This window comes from Lissotriton helveticus, chromosome 10, assembly GCF_964261635.1.
Source record: "Lissotriton helveticus chromosome 10, aLisHel1.1, whole genome shotgun sequence".
In the NCBI taxonomy this organism is placed as follows: domain Eukaryota; kingdom Metazoa; phylum Chordata; class Amphibia; order Caudata; family Salamandridae; genus Lissotriton; species Lissotriton helveticus.
Genome location: NC_136071.1, coordinates 1,162,806,721 through 1,162,823,188, shown reverse-complemented (window position 1 = coordinate 1,162,823,188; position 16,468 = coordinate 1,162,806,721).

The following is a 16,468-nucleotide window of genomic DNA, read 5'->3' as shown; positions in this document are numbered from 1 at the left end:
TCGGCAACCGCACGTGCAAGCCTCAGGCACGGATGCTTCAGTTGCAACATTGTACTATCACTGGCGCCTCCATGGCGGTGCACGTACACAGCGGGGGAGGTGCAGGCCTATACACCCTGCAGATGTACTCAATGGACATGCCAGTTCATGACCCCCCTTACAGTCACCTTGCATCATCCACCGTACACCGGCCGGAGCGGCCGGGCCATGAACAACCGCCGTGCCCGGCCATGAACAACCGCCGTGGCCGGCCATGAACAACCGCCGTGCCCGGCCATGAACACAACCGCCATGGCCGGGCACGGTGGTTGTTCATGGCCGGGCACGGCGGTTGTTCATGGCCGAGACCGGCGGTTGTTCATGGCCGGGACCGGCGGTTGTTCATGGCCGGGACCGGCGGTTGTTCATGGCCGGCCACGGCGGTTGTTCATGGCCGGCCACGGCGGTTGCTCATGGCCGGGCACGGCGGTTGTTCATGGCCCGGCCGCTCCGGCCGGTGTACGGTGGATGATGCAAGGTGACTGTAAGGGGGTCATGAACTGGCATGTCCATTGAGTACATCTGCAGGGTGTATAGGCCTGCACCTCCCCCGCTGTGTACGTGCACCGCCATGGAGGCGCCAGTGATAGTACATTGTTGCAACTGAAGCATCCGTGCCTGAGGCTTGCACGTGCGGTTGCCGATGTGTGCCCGTGACGGTCCCTGCACATGCAGCCAATGGGAAGAGGGACGCAGGCCGCATATGGCCTTTGGGAAGTAGCGGAAGTTGAGCACCGCCATGGCGGCGCCAAATATGTGATCTTGTCAGACGCTGCACCGTGATGTGTTGTGTGCAGTTGCGTCATGAGGGATGTGAGCGTGATTGTGAAAGGTCATATGTCATACAATATAGCATGTGTGTCCATACAATGGCCATCGGTCGGCACACAATGGGCAACAGATGTGCATTTGTACGTGTTTTCGTCGGGTTTGACCCTACAGACGTTGTTACATCTTCACAACTACACAGTACATCACGGCTGTGTGGGCAATTAATGCATCTGTTGTCAGTTTCTTGTTGTGTCGAGGTGACTACAGTGGTGGTGGTACACATGCATTCCGTGTATGTGATTTCTACGTTGTGTCACCATGCATGTCATTACCGTATGCACATCATTATTGGTGGTGGCATTTGTGCTTGATGACATGGCGTGTGTAAACTTATCGTTTGTGTGCATGCAGTTGCATGAGTGTCTGTGATGTGTCTACGATACATTAGGGTGAAGACTGAAGTTTTGTCAGTAAGGTACACATGTGATGGAGTTGTACACGTATGCGTCGTTTGTTAGTTGGCCAAAGTAACATCTCTCTCCCACACAGGAGGGCTCCAAATGTGCTTTGGCCATACACTGTGCTGGAGGATATGGTAGACGAGGAGGTGATTCGGAAATTCAGGCTGGATCGACGTCGGTTGCTGGAGCTTGTGGCTCAATTGTCTCCTCATCTGCAGCCACGTAGAACGTATCCTGGCTCGTTTACACCCACTGTAAAGGTCATGGCGGTACTACATTTCTTCGCTACTGGCACATTTCAGTATACAGTTGGAGGTGCCGGGGGGATGTCACAGGCCATGTTCAGCACGGTTCTTCGGGATGTGTTAACAGCTATGATGCTGTACAAGGATGAGTACATACATTTCCCACGTCCGGAAGAGTTGCCAGGTGTCAAAGCTGGTTTCTATGCACTGGGCCACATACCTCACGTTGTGGGCTCAATTGATGGCACGCACATCGCGCTCATTCCACCACGGGCACGCGAACAAGTGTTCAGGAATCGCAAACACTTTCATTCGCTGAACGTGCAGGTGGTGTGCCTGGCGAGCAACATCATCTCCCATGTGTGTGCAAGATTTCCTGGATCCGCACATGACGCCCACATCATGCGGACCAGCAATGTCCCACGACTCATGGCAAATCTGCCACCCGGTCAAGCGTGGCTTGTTGGTGAGTGTGCAGTGGGGACTCTTGTGATCTCTGTGTTGCATGGGGTACCCACCATATCTTGTTCTGATGTTTGTCTCTGTCATCCCCCTACATAGGCGACTCGGCTTACCCAAACCGGCCCTGGCTCCTCAGTCCCCTACGTAATCCGAGGACGGCGGGTGAAATGCGGTACAATGAGGCACATGGAAGGACACGGAGAGTCATCGAACGTACCTTTGGACTGCTCAAGTCTAGGTTTCGGTGCCTCGATAAGACCGGAGGGGCCCTGCCTTACTCACCAGGAAAAGTATGCAAGATCGTGATTGCCTGCTGCATGCTCCACAACCTGGCAGTACGCAATGACATTGAACTGCTGTTGGACCCTGAAGACGAAGGAGTTCCTCGGCCTCCCATCCCACCCATGTCGACTGATGAGGATAGTGGTGAGGAGGAAGGTGTGGACCAGAGGCGCCAGCTCATAGATCGCTACTTCCCTTGAATGTGAGTATCTACCTCTAGTGGCGGTTGACAATGCCTCATGTATGTTTGCTGGTGTTGTGTGGATATGGGGTTAATCAGCTGGGTGTGGTTTGTGATGGTTGCACATGTGTGTCTTCATGTCTTTGGACATTGGAGTGTCCATGATGTGTGTGCTCCCATCCCATGCTTGTGTGATGGTTGTCGTTTGTGTAATGTTGCTGTGCATTGTGTTGTGATGTGTGTGAATCTCTTTACTGACGTGTGTTTGCTGTCTCTGGTTTTCTCTAGGTCACTCCCGCAGCGCCATGATCAAGTGCGACTATGATCCCTGTACCTGTTTACGTCTGTATCTGATGGCAATCATGTGAATAAACATGGAGGCAAAACATCATTGTGTGAGTAAATGCAATTTATTGACAGGTTGTGCTTTTGTGCTGGTGAATATTTACAAGTAAGTGGGGGGGAGGGAGTTGGAGTTGAAGGTAATGGCAGATGAAATGTCCGTGCTGACACCACATTGGGGGGTGTCAGGCTAGTCCAGCAGACCAGTGGCAATGATTGTCTATGTGGGACAGGATGCTTGGCAGGGTGAATGTCTGGCACAGGCAGTGGCATTGTCATGGTCGTCCCCTCTTGGAGCGTGTGCCTGGCGCTCCAACACTGCTCTCAGCCACTTCCTGCCTCGGCCGCCCCCTCCGTCTCGGAGGTGGTACAGAGTCAGCTGGGAGGGCAGGTTGGTGATGGGCCACATCCGTCGCCAGGGGCTCAGGTGGTGGTGGCGGCGGTGGAGGCGGAGGCGGAGGTGGCGGGGGAGGCGGAGGTGACGGGGGAGGCGGAGGTGACGGTGGCGGTGGCGCTGACACACTTGGTGGAGGGGGGGGGTTGTTCCGGGCAACCCATTCCCTCCACATCGTTGCCTGCTGGCCCATGATCAGCAACATCTGGCCAAGGATGCCAGAGATTTCGCGCAGGATGTTGGTGTTGTCCACTGAGTCCTGGTGAACACGATCAGCGTTTGCCTGGGACCGGTCGTATGAGGCCTGGCACCTGGCAAGAGCTTGTAGGGACTGTGCCACTGGCTCGGGTAGCTGTCCTTCCTCTGCACGGCGGTGTGTGGCTCGCCTGATTGGCTGTTGTCCCGTTGCCTGTGTTTGTGGCCCACTCACCCTGCTTGTGTGTGGGGCCGTTGGACCAGCGTTGCGCGCTGGGTTATGCTGGGTGGCACCGGCAGGAGTCGTGGTGCTGGTGGTAGTGGTGGTACTGGTGGTACTGGTGGTACTGGTGGTACTGGTGGTGGTGGGGACTGTGCAGATCACAGAGACAGGTGCCGCTGGAGTCACACATGCGACGTTGGTCGGTCCCGGGAGTCCCTGTGAGCCAGATGGCCCTGGCTGCGTGCTTGGTCCCGCTCCATCCTCCGCCCCGGAGCTGCCTGTGTCCTCGTCAGCAGAGAGTCCTGTAGGTGTGGGAGGCGAGGCTGGCGGCCGGGTACTGCTTTCCCCAGTCAGTTGACGATCACCTGAGGGACAAGATCGAGCTGGTCAGTAACGTGGACAGTACATGGTTACATTGATTTGTAGACATTTCTGTTTCCTGTCGCACACACCCCACCCTCCACCACCACCACCACCACCACCCTCCCCGTGAACATGGGGGCCTGTTGGGAGTTGTAGTTTGGGCCTCTCACACACCCCACCCTCCACCACCACCACCCTCCCCGTGAACATGGGGGCCTGTTGGGAGTTGTAGTTTGGGCCTCTCACACACCCCACCCTCCACCACCACCACCACCACCCTCCCCGTGAACATGGGGGCCTGTTGGGAGTTGTAGTTTGGGCCTCTCACACACCCCACCCTCCACCACCACCACCACCACCACCCTCCCCGTGAACATGGGGGCCTGTTGGGAGCCATGGACATGTTAGTGTGTTGGTGTCCAACGTGCATGGGTTGGGGCGTGGGGGATGTTTCTTCTCAGTTGTGTGAGCCTGACCATGTCGTGCTGATCGTGGTGCTTGGTTTGTACTCACCAGTCTCTTCTCCTTCGTCAAGGCCGTCTAGGCTCTCTGGGTGTAGTATCACCAGCACCTTCTCCTCCCAATCGGTGTAGGGTATGGGCTCCGGGGGTGTGCCACCGCCAGTAAGATTGGCTCTGGCGTGGTTTTTTGCTCGGATGCCCTTGACCCTGGTCTTCAGGTCATGCCACCGCCTCTGAATGTCATGCTTCGTCCTCGGCACAGTCCCCGACGCATTCACCCGAGTGACGATCCTGTCCCACATGTGGTTCTTTTGCGCCACGGTCGTCTGCTGGACTTGGGCCCCGAAGATGTTGGGCTCCACACGGATTATTTCATCTACCATTACCCGCAACTCTGTCTCCGTGAATTTCGGGTTTTTTTTGGGTGCCATGGTGTGTGGTGCTCAGTGTGTGAGTTGAGTGAGTTGGGAGGTGCAGGTGTGTGGTGTGTGATGTGTAGGATTTGTGTGGTGGGTGTGGTAGGGTGTCTTCTATGTGATTTTATGTGAGTTAGCAGTGTCTCGAATGGCCCTCTTGCTGGCAGCAATGCTGTGATGCAAAGGATTGTGGTTGTGTGTGGGTGTCTTTTTGTAGTCGTGTCTCAATGGTTGTTGCGAGTCAGGTGGTAGGTGGGCGTGTTGACTTGTGTGCATTATTGGATAATTGGGACGTGTCATGGTGGCTTGTGCTTGGTGGGGGGGGGGGGGGCCTTGTCAATGTTCGTATGTTTGCTTAGGACTTGCGGTGCACTTTCTGACATTTGTTAGGCGCTAGGGATGTTGTGCGTGTTGGCCTTCCGCAGTGATGCTGTGGTTCTCGTAGCATTGTTTCCGCCGCGGACGTGGATGGCTGTGAGTTCCGTGGTACGGGCGGATTTATCCTAATTGCGGCCACGGAGTATTCTCAGGTATGGCGGTACATGTTTTATTTTCCGCGGTCATTTCCGTCCGCGGCAGTGGTTGTTCATTGGACTCCGTCCGCCGCGGACGGACTTGGTTGTGTTCCGTCCACCGCGGACGGTGTTGGTTGTGATCCGTCCGCCGCGGTCGGAGTTTCGTGACATGAATATCCTAATCCCAACCGCGGTTTCTCCGCGGCGCAGCCGGGAGTAAAATTTCCCCCACCATGGCGGACAGTACCCATTTCCGTCCGCCATCCTAATCGGCCCCCTAGTACGGATCATACTTCATCGTACGTACGGGACGTCTACGGATACGATTCGTACGGGGAAAAAACTCTCCGTACGACCATTCGGAGCGCATTTTACCGGATCGGAATCGACACCTATGTATGTATATAAAAATGTATTTGTGTGTTTATCTATGTAAAAATTAATATTATAAATATGTTCAATATTCATAATATTAATTTTAAAAAAAATATGATTACTTTGAAAGAAACAAAAATGTTACTGTTATAAAAGAAATATACATATTTATCTATGACAATATATTCAATGTCTATGTGAATAAAATAATTGTTATTAAATGAAAAGTACATATTACCAATTTGTTTCTTTAACTATTTAAATTACAATATATGTGAATAAACATAAAATATGTTAATATCATTTATTTGTTAAAAACATATATATGCACTTCATATATATTTTTGGATAATAAAAACTGTTTACTTACAATTTTCAATAGAAATAAAAAATACATCTCTACTTACAAATTATTTGTTATATGTTAATAAACTGTTTTTCATTTATTGCATTTAACCCTGTGTATGTTTCCTTCTTTATTATTCTATATAAATATTAATTACATATGAAATATTCTATTTAAAAATGCATTTTAAATTTTAATAATTGTAAAAATGTATTTATCTTTTAACTACTAAAATAACAATAATTATAATTAATACAAAATTGTTCTATGTAAATTTAAAACTTTATTATAGTATCCTACCAATAATAATTATTTGTATAAAAAATGTTTTCTTATTTCCACTGCACCAATTATAAACACACAAAACCATACTACACATTAAAACCATACAAATTACAATTCCCACTTCACCAATTGTAAACTCATGGAAGGTGCTGGACACTGAACCCATACTAATTACTATTCCCACTCCAGTGGGTGCAACAGTAGGGAAAGTAAATACTACATATATTAATAAAAAAATTACAAAATGATATCAATATAAATTTTGTTACAAATGATTAACTATTTAATTTTATATAATAATTAATATAATAAAATTACTAATTAACTATAATTATTTCTATTACTTACCTATTAATACTAATTTACAACTAATTACCAATTATTTTTTTGATAATTATAAATTAATTTACAATTATTTTCTATTAAATACAATTAAATAAAAGATGTATGACATTTCAACGCATACTTTTACAACGCATACCTTTACAACAAAACTTTAACAACACAAATACCATTACACCGCATGTATTTACAACGAATGTTTTTACAACGCAAATACCTTTACAACGCATACCATTACAACGTAAGTATTGGTAATTATATAATATTTTTATTAATGTAAATTAATTGAAATTAATATAATTAAAAATAATTTAATTTAAGTTATTTAATGTAAATTTAAATGTACGTTATTTTTACCCTGTACCCCCTCTACCCAAAACCCCCAAACTGACCCTGAACCCTAAAAATACCCCTTTACCCAAAAACCCAAAACTGACCCAGAACTTTAAAAATACCCCTTTACCCAAAAACCCAAAACTGACCCTGAACCCTAAAAATACCCCTTTACCCAAAAACCGAAAACTGACCCTGAACCCTAAAAATACAACTTTACCCAAAAACTGAAAATTGACCCTGAACCCTAAAAATACCCCGTTACCCTAAAACTCAAAACTGACCCTGAACCCTAAAAATACCCCTTTACGCAAAAACTCAAAACTGACCCTGAACCCTAAAAATACCCCTTTACCCTAAAACTCAAAACTGACCCTGAACCCTAAAATTACCCCTTTACCCAAAAACTGAAAACTGACCCTGAACCCTAAAAATACCCCTTTACCCAAAAACAGAAAACTGACCCTGAACCTTAAAAATACCCCTTTACCCAAAAACTGAAAACTGACCCTGAATCCTAAAAATACCCCTTTACCCAAAAACAGAAAACTGACCCTGAACCCTAAAAATACCCCTTTACCCAAAAACTGAAAACTGACCCTGAACCCTAAAAATACCCCTTTACCCAAAAACTGAAAACTGACCCTCAACCCAAAAAATACCCCTTTACCCAAAAACTGAAAACTGACCCTGAACCCTAAAAATACCCCTTTACCCAAAATCTGAAAACTGACCCTGAACCCTAAAAATACCCCTTTACCCAAAAACTGAAAACTGACCCTGAACCCTAAAAATACCCCTTTACCCAAAAACAGAAAACTGACCCTGAACCTTAAAAATACCCCTTTACCCAAAAACTGAAAACTGACCCTGAACCCTAAAAATACCCCTTTACCCTAAAACTCAAAACTGACCCTGAACCCTAAAAATACCCCTTTACCCAAAAACTGAAAACTGACCCTGAACCCAAAAAATACCCCTTTACCCAAAAACTGAAAACTGACCCTGAACCCTAAAAATACCCCTTTACCCAAAAACTGAAAACTGACCCTGAACCTTAAAAATACCCCTTTACCCAAAAACTGAAAACTGACCCTGAACCCTAAAAATACCCCTTTACCCAAAAACAGAAAACTGACCCTGAATCTTAAAAATACCCCTTTACCCAAATACTGAAAACTGACCCTGACCACTAAAAATACCCCTTTACCCAAAAACTGAAAACTGACCCCGAACCCTAAAAATACCCCTTTACCCAAAAACTGAAAACTGACCCTGAACCCTAAAAATACCCCTTTACCCAAAAATCCAAAACTATAACATTTAAAATATAATTATATACTTACCAATACTTACGTTGTAATGGTATGCGTTGTAAAAGTACCTGCGTAGTAAAAACATTCGTTCTAAATACATGCGTTGTTATGGTATTTGCGTTGTAATAGTTTCTTTGCAATGGTAGTCCGTTGTAAAAGTTGCGTGGTAAACGTTGTGTACCTTAAAAAAATATTAATATTTCATTATTTATTATTAAATTACTTCCCACTCTATTCCCCTATAAACACACAACCCACTACAGGAAATACATTTTTTTAATTAACATAATTAGCAATTAATCAATTTAATTAAATTAATTACCAATTAAATTTTAAATAATCAACAATTATTTTTAATTAACAATTAATTAAATATTACTACCAATTAATATATTTACATATTTAATTAATTATAATTAAATTACTTCCCACCCTATTCCCCTATAAACCCACAACCCGCTACATGACATAAATTATTTAAATTAACATAATTAACAATTAATCAATTAAATTAAATTAATTACCAATTAATTTTTAAATAATCAACAATAATTTTTTAATTAACAATTAATTAAATATTACTACCAATAATAATACATTTACATATTTAATTAATTATAATTAAATTACTTCCCACCCTATTCCCCTAAAAACCCACTACCCGCTCCTAGAAATTATTATAGTATTTGAATAATTTTTGAAATTATTAATTTTTTAAAAAGGTATTTCAATATAAATAAATACAAAATTAACATATATTTTAACAATAAATGTAGTAACAAAAATGTAAAACAGTGTACATTTAACTATTCGATATTATTTATATCAATATTATTAGTCGATATTATGGCAGTCGATATCATGACTGTCGATAACACAACTTTCGATATTTTTAAACTACTAGAAAAAACGATATTTTTTACTATCGATATTACTTACTCGATATTTTTTCAATCGATATTTTTTTACATACATGTAAATCGATAATAAATACATCGGTATTACTTACCTCGATATTTATGCCATCTCGATATTCTGGAGTCGATATTATGTCCATTCGAAAAAAAATACTCGATATTTAGACTGCACACCTCCAGGGCCATCGGGATGGTACCCCAATGGGGGCAGGTAAAAAACATATATACAAATTAAATAGTTGCATGCAGAAATCTAATATACAATACATTAAATTAATGCTGGTGCTCCCCCAAGGACCATGGGGATTCTATGGGAGAAAGGAGGAGACAGGAAAAATGTCTTCCTAAAAAACTGCAAAACTGTACAACAATCAGTCACAAGCACTAATAAATATATCAGAAAAATAGAAATAATTTACAAAAATGTCAAAGGACTTTTCTGTCAATGTACTCACAAAATGGCTATAACAAGAGGAAGAAAGGATTGAAACACACACTGGCTCACATAATGGTAATGTGTAGGAGTCAAGGAAAACCACAGCAAAATGGCCACCAAGCACATATACACAAGACCAGCTCAATAAGATGGTGGTCACCGCATGGCCAGCAAAGAATCAAGCATAGAGAACAAAAATAAGATGGTGGTCTATGCCAAACACCGTTCTTACTTGCCACACAAAAAGGCAGTGCAACATGGCCAGCAAAGAGGGAGGTATTGATAAGAAAGGAAATGCCTATGACAGCCCTATGAAAAACACACTACACAGTTGCTACACAAAATGGCCACCACCCCGTGGCCAGCAAACGAGGAGACACGCAGAACTAAGGAGACAGTTGCCCTGTTTTGAGTGGAGACCTCCACCCTGCAAAAAAGGATTGTGGAGATATTTACCCAATGTGTCTCGGCCGACAGAACATCTGCCTTTTACTCACAATATCAAATCAGCAATGATAAAAACTGAAATAAAATTATGTTTACAAATTCCTCAACAAATATATATCAACCATGTCCACATTCAGAAATCCAGTCATTTTAAAACTCGTCTTCTGGTCATTTAAAAATGTTAACAGATCTTTCTTACTACATTATGTAGCCTTGGTTCAAATAGAAATTGATGCCCCTATTGCATCATAGGGAGCAGTGAGGTGATAGAAAGGAATTTTTTTATTATTTTCTATAAACATTTGTATACAACATTTGCATTTCTCAGTTAGTCCCAGTATGTATGTAAAACCCAGGAAATCCTACTGTTAGTTTTTCCAGGAATGGGTAATTCATGGCTTTGTCACGGTAAATTCTATAATTTTGTAAATTCACTGAGACACAATCTCCATAGCTAAAAGCCATCTAGGTTTTCAATGTTTATGCACAACATAAAAGAAATCTTAAAGCAAGACAAATTCTTCCCTGGCCAAAGAGGCAGATATCCAATATGATGGAAGAGGATCCGCCCGCGCCGCCCCTCGGGGCAGTCCCAGTCTCTGCCCCATCCCCATGTCTGTTCTTTCCGCCATGAACATTGTCAATGCAATGTTCAATGGAGCTTTCTAATGACCAGCCCCCTTGGCATTGTGGTCTCACCAATGCACCACTTGCCTGCCAATGTCCCGCGGAGCAGACCCGCAGCACTGCTCTCCCAAGGCAGAGACTGCAAACACTACTCATTAAGATCCGAGCTATTTTTAGTCGCGCAATTAACATAAGTGGTTTGGCATCTCCGCCGTTGCAATCATGTATAATATCCTTCTCAATTGCATTTGCATATGCAACTAGCGTATGCCGCAACAACAACCTAAGGGAGGGGGGGAGGTTGGATTGCACTTTTCGTAACCATCAAAAACAAAATGCATCATTGTAAGCATGCCGTTATGCCAGAAAGCTCAGAAATATAGTTGATGAGCGTTGAGATTAGCGTGACATTCCGTTGGTGTAGTAATTTTCAGGTCGCGTCTTCAATCACAGACTGCAGAGCCCGTTTAAAAAAATGTTTTAATAGATTTTTATATAGCCGAACTCGACCCAACGATATCGGGTATCAGAGCGCTTTACATAGCAGCAGTTTCGTTACATATTAATTTTTTGTTAGGCACAGGGGGCCTCATTTATGAAAAGTGACGCATCGCTGCGTTAAAACTTTGATGCATCACTTTTCACTGTGCCCTCCTTGCGACATCAATGATGCGCCATATTTACAGTATGACGCATCATGGCGCAAGGAGTTACAGATTCGTCAGTATTTCTGCCGTATCTGTATGGCGTAAAAGTGACGCATTGCTGGAGTGTGTCACTAAAGTGGCACAACTCCAGCAATGTGTCTGTGAAATGGCCTGCGTCAGTCTTACGCCTGCTATGAGGCAGGCGTAAGAAATTGACGCATTTGTGTCCTAGAAGTGGTGCAGTGACATGTGTCACTTCTATGACCCTTTCTTTCGTCTGAACACACCCCCATGCATACATTATACCTGGCGTAGGTATAATGTAGCGCAGGGGTTTACAAAGTGACGTATCTACCTAAATGCGTCACTTTGTAAATATGGTGCAACAAGGCACATTTTTTACGCTGCTGGTGCGTCACAAAAAGTGATGCACCGGCGTGGTAAAAGTGATTTACAGCCTCATAAATGAGGCCCAGGGAGATTAAGTCTTTTTCCCAGAATCACAGGATGTTGAGCGTCGTTGCCGAGACTCGAACACGGTTACCCAGCTTCGACCTTGACTGCTCTAGCCATAAGGCTACATCCTCTCCCCGTTCCTCAGTTTGTCGTGGTCGAGTGCAGTGTGGTCCTTTTAACACTGTGGGCTAGTGTAACTAAAATATCTTTGCTGCACTGCATTGAGTGAGAGTGAGAGAGCGAGGGAGAGAAAGCAGAAAAGAGCCGTATCTACTAAGACGTGGGACTGTCCTGTTCTCCCTGCAGTGCCTCTAGCAGAATGAAGCTGCTCCACACGCACACCTTTCCACTATAGTGCAAAGGTGTCTGCATTATGTCTAGCATAGGCTTTGTACTGGAAAGGCATCCTTCCAGTAAAAAATACTGTGCTTACTTTGCTTGGATGCGTGCTGTAGGATGTATGACATCACAACGCATGCTTTTACATCGCAAACCTTTACAACGCATAGCGCTTTGGGGTGCTGGATAGTGAATAGTTTAATTTACTATTCCAACTCCAGTCCCCGTGGATAGTAGGGAAGGTGTTGGACAGTAAATTAAACGTATTCCCTATCCTAGAGCGCCCCCCAGCGCCATGCGTTGTAATGGTTTGCGTTGTAAAAGATGCGTCATAAAGGCACTGCGTGGTAAAAGTTGTGTGGTAAAGGATGTTTCCTGTGCTGTACAGTGCGGCTCTTACCCGTACTGCATAATCTCTTGGAATACGAATTATTTTATTGCTAGGTACGGTGGCTATGCATTTCACTGTATATTTGTAACCATATTATTCTTTTGGAAAATGAATAATAATTTTAGAACTGAAAACAAATCATCATGGATGAATGTATGGAAACGCCTATGTACCCCCCGTGGAATGCCCCCCCCCCCCGATGCTAAATCATGCAAAAGAAAGCTACACACTGCATTGGGTTACTTTCAGGCAACTTTCCTGTGCAAAACAAGTTTTGTGACGCAAAGGCAGATCAAAATATACCCCCTAGCATGCTTGCAATGATGGCACACACATCCTTCATCTGGTTGCAATCCTGGCAGTGGTATTGGTGACTCAAATGTGGTGATCTGGTTGATCCTTAGTAATGTTTGAACCTGAATAATAAACTAATGTTTTGAGCAGTTGAAACAATAAACTCATTTTTCTGTAGACCAATATTTCTGCTTGGAACAGGCAAAACAGGCAGCAGCACCTGGTCAGGTCAGCTGGAATCTGGTCACCAGGCCTCCCTTCCTCAACAGATCTGGCCAATGCAGGATGGACCTGTGACTTTAGGAGGCAATGACATTAATGGATGATAAATGCCTCTAAGGCACCAGTGCCAAATACACTTTCCATTGTGCCCCAGAGCTAGGAGGGTTACCAGTGGCGGCTGGTATTTAACGGCAGAGGGGAAGCAGTTTGGCGGGGGAATGAAAAATAAAATAAAACACCTACCTGTTGCCACCGCCGCCATCTCTCATTGCTCTCTGCCCGCTTCGAGGGCAGGAAGCAGGATGCACCCGCACCCCAGGCTCCCCATAGCCAATCACAACGCTGCAATGCAGCATTGTGATTGGTCTGAGCGCCGTGGTCCGGTGCTCATCCAGGGAATCGGAGGCTGAGCATGTCCTACACTCAGGCTGTAATGCACCCTGGTGCAGAACATGCAAATTGCGCATGACAGCTTGGCTTGCCCGAGACGGCCCACCAAAGCGTCTTGTGCATTTGCGGTAGGCAAACCACTCCTGCCCTGCTCTGTGAGCAGAGGAACCCCACCCCGCCCCTACCCAGGTGAGAAAAGATGGAAAATAAAATGAGTTATTATCATTTTATTTTTTCCTTGTTGGCCTGCTCGTTGGTGAGACGCTCGCGTAGGAGCCGCCACAGAGTGTTACCGCTTAATACATGTATGGCGAGGGAGCGTGGCTATAGATTTAATTATAACACCCCTAATGGTGAAGGATCCTGGTCAACTTTTGGTCATCAAAGCTTGACATTGTCTAGGTGGCAATGATTTTTTACTTTTTGTGCCTTTCAACAAGACCAGCCCAATAATATATTTCTAATTATGGACCTGCTTATCCGGGATAGGGAACTATGGGCTGTTCTGGGGTCCCTGCTCCCTTGCATGTGTCTCATTGTTTTTCCTGGTCTAGTCCTTGCCTCCAGTTTTCTCCACCATGACATGCTATGTATGAGTTTTATCGCCGGGACGCCCCGTCGCTGGGGCAGCCATGTGCTCTACAAATCTTATAACATAACATAACATAACATACCATTGTAGCCCCTGCAGTCATTCCTTGCATCCTAAGATGCATGGGAACAAGTATTCAATTTAGATCCTTATTGTGGAGGAAACTTTTGAACATAAAAATATTAAAATATTGTTTTGGAGACAAATGCTTCATGTCAAATTAAAGATCCTGACAGAACATTGAGGTATGAAATAAGCCAGTGAGACCAATATGTCTCATGGTGAATAGTTTTGTATAAGCAGCTTGAATCTCAAAAAAAGAAAAAAGGTTTCTGAAAAGGCAAAGCAATGGCTCCAAATATACCGCTGAGCAGCACAATACGAACTAATTGTGATTAGTGGTGGCTGTGTAGAAAAGGGCTAAATTAGACGGTTAAACTCTCTTATTGTGAGAGTCGTGTGTGTGTTCTGTTTCCTAAAATATATGTGAACCCTTCAGGTAATTATGTGTCGAACAAACACACCAGTCAACCTACAAATTTGAATTCATGCTCACTTAGGTTTGTATCTTTCTGCTTGAGGGATGCTGTTGTTGTGTAGAAATACAGCAAAACTACAAAATGATTAGCTTTTTAGTTGATTTAGATAAATCAGGTTTATCGTCGTAGGTGTCATTACACATATTGGTTAGGTCTAGAAACAGCATCAGTTGTCAGCTCTGCCACATTTATCCCCAAACACCCAAATAAAAATGAATTAATAAAAAATATATATACATTTATATAAATATATACATACACACACACTCACAACAATGACTGTACTAGAATATTGCAAAATCACACAATGTACATTCTTTCACACTTATCCTTTTATTCTTTTTTTTATTGGGTCACTTGTTGTGCTTTACAGCAAATACAGCCTACAGCCAACACGTGTTGCGCACCCACTGCACTTCTTCGAGGCTGTTACAAAATACAGAAATTACACATCAGTAAATTTTTCTTAGACACAATAACCATCATAAACTTATCATGTACTCAAAAGGAAAACAACAGCTATAACACATAAAAACACACACACATATATATATATATATATATATATATATATATATATATATATATATATATATATATATATATATATATATATATATATATATATATATATATATATATATATTACCTACTGGCGGTCACCAGTAGGTAGTTATAGTTAGGAAATCCACAACATTCTATTTGGAATAACTTTGGCGCCGGTGGACAAATCTTCGTGAATTTCTCCAAGAAAATTGCCTGCTCGGTTCCGCTCCTTCCCTGAAAGTTTGGGGGTGATTCGTCAAGTGGGGGCTGAGAAAAAAGGGGAGTCCCAAAACGTGTTTTCCCCATGCAATTTTCCATAGGGACCTTTAGCCAGGGCTACAGCCCGAACGGCTGAACGGAATTACACCAAATTTGGCAGAGAGGTAGAGTTCGGTTCGCAGATTGTGCTTTTTGTTAAATGGTGTAAATCCGTTCAGTAGTTTCTGAGAAAATTGCAAGTAAAATCATAGTGATATCTAGGGGTCGATTCCGATCCGGTAAAAAGCGCTCCGAATTGCAGTTCGGAGCGTTTTTCCCCGTACGAATAGCACCCGTAGGCGTCCCCGTACGATTCAGCAAGTACGATCACAAATAAATGCGTGGCTCCGTACGACTCGTACAAAACACCGTACAAATCGAAAATCCGTACGATTTGCAGTCGGCTGACGCACCACGCAGCGTCCGTACGTAAATAGACCGCGCCTTCCGACCCAGGAAGTACGATCCGTGTCGAACACACACCGTACGGCTCTTTTGCTACGAGAGCTCTAAACTACCGTAAACCCACACTCCATCAAACCCGGCACCCGGTACACGACAAGCAAGACATGAACGCCATCGTCCGTGTCATCCCTATCCTGTACGCCCACCACCTCGTATATAGAAACCGACGACGGCGCAGAAGGTGAGTACAACGAACACCAACATACCTGTACGTGTTGCCATACGAGCACATCTCCATTGCACGACTGTCATGTCTGGGTACGTTGCACCACACAATCCCGCACAACACCAGTGTCATACGGAGACGTACCGCACCTACGTCATCGACTTCGGGGTACGGAACGTCACCGCACAACACCAGTGTAATACGGAGACGTCCCGCACCTACGTCATCGACCACGGGGTACGGAACGTCACCGCACATCACTAGTGTAATACGGAGAGGTACCGCACCTACGTCATCGACTTCGGGGTACGGTACGTCACCGGACTCCACCAGTGTTATACGTGCCGCATGTACGTCATCCAGCTCGGGGTACGGTACGTCACCGCACA